The following is a 7044-nucleotide window of genomic DNA, read 5'->3' as shown; positions in this document are numbered from 1 at the left end:
GAGTCAGACCGAAACAGGACACTCCACTTTGCTCTTCCTGCTTTGGTTCACGATGAACATTAAAGAGAGAGAGAGAGAGAGAGAGACGAAGGTGACTCATGTCTCCCGTGAACGGCCTCCATAATTACATCCTTAAAGTCATTAAGTCCACCTTGCAGATCTCTGAACAACAAGCTCCACAATGGCAACATATTACAGCATTTCCTCTCCTCTCGGGTCACTTCAATGGTTGTTTTGGCCCAAACTAAACTGCACAGTCATTTCCCCTAAACTGCAATTCATTTCCAAGCCTTGTCTCCTTCTCTTCCATCTCTAGTTCTCTTCTTCTTTTCTCTTTGAGGATCAGGTGTGACAGATGCCAGATGTTGGCCTACATGCAATATGCAAAACTTCCAGCTGTCTCTTCTGCAAACAAAATACACTCTGTGGCCAAGTTTGCATGTACTGATCGAATGCAATCCAGTAGGACAACTCTGCTTTGAATTCCACCCGGAGGAACCTGATAAAAACACCTCTCTGCTAAAACATATCAGCTAAATAGCATCTCAGTGACAGTGCAAAAACATTTATGGTTATATTGGATTAGTTAAACTGCAGATGTACTTAAGAAAGCTGCAGGGCTTTGAGATAAGATAAGAGATAAGACTAACGCTGATGGAAATTCTTGAGCCAGATGTCGCTCGGAAAATATAAAATGACATACAAGAAATGCAACGGCCTAAAAAGTAGAAAAGCAATACAATTTAAGCATGATGCATTACTGAAATACAAAAAGTAAGCTAAATGAAGGCTAGAATAGAACAGTAAAAACTAATACTGAAGTGTTAGAAGCAATATCATGCATAATTATCAAAACTGCACCTGAAAATTAGCTAAAAATGAAAATGAAATGTCATCAGAGGGATTAGAGATTTTCACACCATGCACATATTTAAATGACTGTAAATGCTTTTTAAAAATCTAAATCAAAGCATTTCTTTCTTGTTTTATGCTACAGATCAAAGACCAGAAACACGAGGGCAAAAAAACATGGAACAAGCGGCATCGTTTGTGTCTCAAACCACAAGAAAAAGTCACAAGAACGCTCAGTCATGAATGGGTACAAACTGGTATCGGATGGAGTTAAATCGAATGTGATTGCACAAGCTGACTTGCAAAACACTGCAGGGCAAAAGTCAAAAACACACACGCATATACCTGTAAGTAAGAGGCTAAAACGTTGGTCAAAGCCTCTGCAAACATTTGCCTGTGCCCTAGCTGACCCTCTTCTCCAGAATACACTCAAGTGCAGTAGTTTGTACTCTCTCCCCCCCTCCTCTCTCTCTCTCCACTCTCCTCTTTCACATGTAAATGAGTCTTTAATCTCCGCTGCTCTAATAGACAACCATAGCAACGGAGGCAGGCCTAATGAGGCAGAGACGCAGGTTAAAATCTGCCCACATGCTAGCACCGCTCACACAATCAACAGTTTAAATAAACACCTACGTACACTCACACAAACATAGCACACATGCATATATCCTCTTGCCGTGACATGCTCGCTGCATTGCTGCAGCACATGAACAAAATATGGAAGAGAAATCCTCCATTTTTCATACTGCGGGCTATGAATTGAGAGATTAAGGGCAAAATTTAAAGCCTTTACGAGCTATTTTTGCCTGAATAATTAGACGATCCATTGAAATGAAGCATTTAATTACTCACAGACCGACAGCAACATCATTCAGTCTGACGCTGTGCATAAAAACCAGCATGAAATCCGTGATAGAAAAGAAACTCCAAAGAGGAAATCATCTCGGATGAAACAAAGAATAACCAGGCATGTAGATGACCTCGAATACACTCAATTCAGCTGCTGAAAGATGCATGGAAATGAAGATGCCGTGTGTGCGCGCGCACACACACACACACACACACACACACACACACACACACACACACACACACACACACACACACACACACATTGCTGGTAAAGCTTTGAATACGCTGTTAAAAGCCACTCAAGTAGTGCTCATCTCCATGCGAGTGGTACCAATGCTACAGCACTGTTGACTTTAATTTACAGCCATATTAAATCCATTAGACCAACATGTGTTTCTAGAATAGTTCTGCCCACAGACAAGCTCTCAAACACACATACACACACACACACATACACACACACACACACACACACACACACACACACACGTACTTTATATAGGCAGTGAATGAAGAAGAACATGGGGGGGACGTGAGTGCAAGACAAGAGCATTCCAATTATTTCACGAGAGCATCTTCATCACTCTTAACCTTTAAATCCTGTTCTACTATCGGACCTGGTACTCGTTTAAGATCGTATTTTAAACATCCCTGAAATTTCCTGCCTCACACACACATTAAAACACAAGTTTCTTTGCGAGAACACTCGTAGACATTGTGCGTTCTCACCCTGAACTCCACAAACGGGCCTGAGGATACGTCAGAAAGTTAAGATCGGTCGGACCGTTGTTCAAGTACATGCAGAAAAATGCACACACATAAAGCCGTCTCTGGAATGAGAAATGGTATGTACTGTAGCATGGGCATGACATACCATCGTGATGTAATCATACCAGCTCTTTGGTATTTTCATTGCTTTCCGGTTGTTTTGTACCTTCAAGGATGCACATGCACAAATGTGGCTGCTTTAGCTCAAGGATTCCTCCCACAAAAGTGTTCTTTAAAGGCCTGACTTTAATAAATCATCTCAAAATGTAAATACCGGGACGCACCGAATACCTAGTTTGTATTTTTTCCTGCATGAAAACCTTGAAACTGTGAGATATTCTCTCCGGATCTGGTCCTTCGTATCAGCTGTACGGTGGCAAATGACCCGTGAAATGTTTGTCTGATTCCAAATTTGCACAAATACGCCATGCCAGTATAAGTGCCACCTGTCACGGTGGCGAGAGCCACTCACAGAAACCTTTTTGTTTCCCGCAGCCACACGGGGAAAAGATGTTGACACGTTCCTGCGACACCTTTCATTGTAATTATTGTGTGTACGCCGACACAGTGCTATCACCTCGCACAGGGGTCTGCAGCTACACCAGCCTAATTAGCAATTAACAGCCATATAGTCATGAAAACACCGACTATTGGGATCCACTGGGGGATATATAGGCTGTAAATAAGAACGAAATCCCAACAAAGGACAAGAATTAGCACCTTTTTTATCCACGTGCATACAGTATCTAATGATGTGCATGTTAATAAAGAGGCTTGTTCTTATGATTAGCATGAATGTGTTGTTTTGTCTCGACAGAAAGGCTGCTGAAAGACACAACACACTCCGGCTCTCCGTCTTTGGTGCAATGTTATTTTTGCCCTGAGGCCCAACACAATTAACACCCACTGCCAACTGGTAGAGTGTGTGTGTGTGTGTGTGTGTGTGTGTGTGTGTGTGTGTGTGTGTGTGTGTGTGTGTGTGTGTGTGTGTGTGTGTGTGTGTGTTGTGTAACGTGTCTACTCTACATACATAAATGGATTTAATTTGTTTATTCGTCGGGGATAAAAATTACTGTTTTCCTTACAAAATGTGCTGCGATTATGAATGCACATACATATCTGCAGATGCATCAAGAGGAGAAAATTTCCCTTTGAGTGAATTCGATTTCCATCGTTTCCGGCTCCTAATTAATTGCTCTTCAGAAGCTAATTTCTCGGTAAATGTAAAATAAACATGCAGTAAAAGCTGCTGTGTTTAATTTGGCTCACAAAGAAGAGAAATTAGAGCAGCCTGCAGAAAACTCTCAAACACACATCTGCTGGAAAAAAAAACACACTAATCTGCTCAGATTGATCGCTCAGAAGCAAATCGATGGCATTTGGGCATTTTGGAATGTATCAGTAAATCAGTTTAACTCCTTGCAACAAGAAACAATAAACCTTTCTCCAGCGGTAATAAAACGGTAAAGCCCATTCTGCTCATTTATTGCTTCTCACTCTGTGTGTGTGTGTGTGTGTGTGTGTGTGTGTGTGTAAATGAAATATGAGCGGATAATCACAGGCCAGGAATTCTTCTGGCGGTCCGACAGGCAGGTTGGAATGCTGCACAGAGGAATGCGGAACCAGGAAAGTCAAAACAATGTTCAGCAACGGAATGAGGGGAAAAATGACGAAGGACAAGAGGAGGGTCGTGGAGGATGGGAGGGAAAAAAGGAGTGACCAAGACGAGTAGGAGGAGGAGGAAAGGAGGTTTTTATTATCACCCTGGAATGAAAATAATCCCAACCTTGACTTCCAAATCTGTCAAAGTAATGGGAGAGTCATGAGTCCACATAGCTTAAGAAATAAAAAACAAAATCCTCCCAGCTCTGAGTGCTTTTCAGTAACTAAAACATGCATAAGCAGGTGTTCTGTTTATTATGAGGCTCCAAAATCCCTCCATAAAGGGGGTTTACCACCACAATCACTCTTATTCTCCACCTCTTTCCTGCATCCATGCTATAGCCTCCCATGCCCCATCCAGAATCGCTCTAAATCTGTGTAAATAAGGCAATGCTCCCATTTCGATGCACACCGCAGAAGAAAAGATGCATGAAAAGATGTGTGAGCCCCGTAACACAATACAATTCAGAGGTGTGGAAATCTCCCCTCCTTAATCCAGAAATCAGTGCTGTGGAAAGAGGGATTTGGGGCTGTCACTGCTAAGCTCCTTGTCCCTGGTGTATTATTGGGGCTGTGGCATGGAGGAGAAACACTGGGAGGATGATGCCACCGCTCGCTGCATTGTAAACAGGTTTCAGTGTTTGGAAAAAAAGCGTATTTCCGTGCCCAAATTTCCAGGAGCAGGAAGAAGGATGGCAGTGTTTGCTTATCTCCATGCTGCATCTGGAAACATATGCAGCCGCAATCTTTAGATGAATACACAGTATATATATATGTATGCAGCCGTCTGGTGCGGTAAAGGTGGGAGGAAATGTGAGCAGAATGCAGCCGAGTGTAATTATTTATTAGCACTTTCACACATTTTTTCATCTTTTTCAGCTCAAGAGCAGCAGGAAGGCGGTTCGCTCACCGTCGCGACACCCACATCCAGACGCAGATAAACTGTCTGCTGCTAATTAACTCAGAGATATGCTCACACGTCATGGAGCACAATAAAATCTGCACAGTTAGATACATTTTAAGGTGTGCCGATCTCTAATATATGAAGGTATTGTGCAGATTTTTTTTTGGAGGGGGGAGCTCGGAGTCGCAGCAGAACTACAGCTGTAACAAAAGTAGAAATGGAGTTTAAGTGATTCTGGCTTGCAGGAGCAATACATAAGACATGAGCCATGTTAGGGAGGGCGAGTGGGTCGCAGCTCCAACCCTGTTCTATTCATAGACCCTGCCGATAACAGGTTGACTTCTCTGGGAAAGCAGCAGGCAGCAGAGAGGGGGGAGGGGGAAGGTGGTAGAGCAGAGACAAAGGGAGGAAAATTCACCTGTGGAAAAAGGGAACAGAACCGAGCCGAGGAGGAGGCGACGCTGCAGGGTTGAAGCGAGAAGGATAAAACGGAGGATAATGATGCATCTGGAAAAAAAAAGGAGGAAGCATCCTTCCGCCCACGCACACCTGCACCACGGGGACACGACACCTTCAAATGGGATTGTGGATGACAGTGATGGAGAAAAGAGGGATTTCCATAGAGAAGGTGGAAACTGGAGGATCCCTGAAGAAGCAGAGCAGGAGGAAATCAGTGAAGGATCCTCTGCTGCATCTAATATATGATAATAAACCTAATTAATGAAGGGAGGACGGACACAACATGCAGCTGCTGTGATGGGCAACAACATATAAAAGTCCCTCAGCAGTGGCAGCAGTCACATTGACCCGGTGTGACTAATGTCATATGTTCACCATGTGACTGTGCTCCGTCTGTCTGCTGCAGATTTCACATATATTCTCAACCTCACTGAGAAGATAAACCGAGACTGAAAAGATGACAACTGTGGCTGGAAACATAAACAGCAAGAAAAGCACCCAATACTCTGTCAAGGCATCATTTCTGACGGATGAAATTTTGAAAAATTCACAGCAGAAATCACGGCACCATAGAATGTGTCCGTTTAATACAGATGTACCCACAAACAAAATGACTTTGTGTTGAGCACAGGTGTGTGTTATGCATGTGTATGTAATGTACGGATACTGAATTGCGTGATCTAAACATGTAGCAGGCGGCGGGAATTGATGGGACTCAGAAACACCCCCACAATTTAATCAGTTGTTCATTGGATCATTTCTAATGGATAAGTCCCGATAAGTCCACAGCGGTTGATTTTTAGTAGGATCACAATCATGTGATCGTCAGCAGGCAGCTGATGTAGTGTGCAGATCGTCACATAACTCCGCCAAGGCTTAAAGCTTATACAATATTCTGTATTCTGCTGCTCTCCTTCTTGCTGGTTGCTGTGCAGCTTCTCTTTGGTTTTGCCGGTTCTTCATCATTTATACCGTCACATGTGCTGTTCTAAAGTCTGGAGATCCGCATTAGATAATCAGACTTTTTACATTTATTCAACGGGCATTCATTGAAAGCGACCTACATATGACAACAATCCAAACCACCGTAGATGGAGGAGGAGATACTCTTGAGATTAAGTGCCACAGCACTCAGCTCTTGTGAGGTTCAAGGTTGCAGGTGCATGAAGAAACAAACAAGAACATAGCATTTATTCTGAGAGAGAGAGAGGGTGATAAAGAAGCATAAAGAGATTGCTAGAAAAACATATTAAGGGTTTACAGAAGAAACAGACGCAGAGATGTTTTTTTGAAGACAGACAGGAATTCTAGGTTGAAGGGTCAGAAGAGGAATTTTTGGATTGAGATTTTTCTGCAGCGCTTTTTCAAAGACAGAATAATGCAAAGTGTTGTTGCTTCAGGCACTCATCAGATGGTACAAAACACTTAAAAATGATCACAGTCACAACTGCTTTATCTTTTGCTTCAAAAATCACAAGATAAATTCCAGAATCCAACAGAAATGTGCACTTGAACACACTCAAAAATCCAGAAAACAAAGCTGTTGT

Source organism: Amphiprion ocellaris, chromosome 19 (genome assembly GCF_022539595.1).
Source record: "Amphiprion ocellaris isolate individual 3 ecotype Okinawa chromosome 19, ASM2253959v1, whole genome shotgun sequence".
Lineage (NCBI taxonomy): Eukaryota > Metazoa > Chordata > Actinopteri > Pomacentridae > Amphiprion > Amphiprion ocellaris.
Note: the sequence above shows the minus strand (reverse complement) of the source record.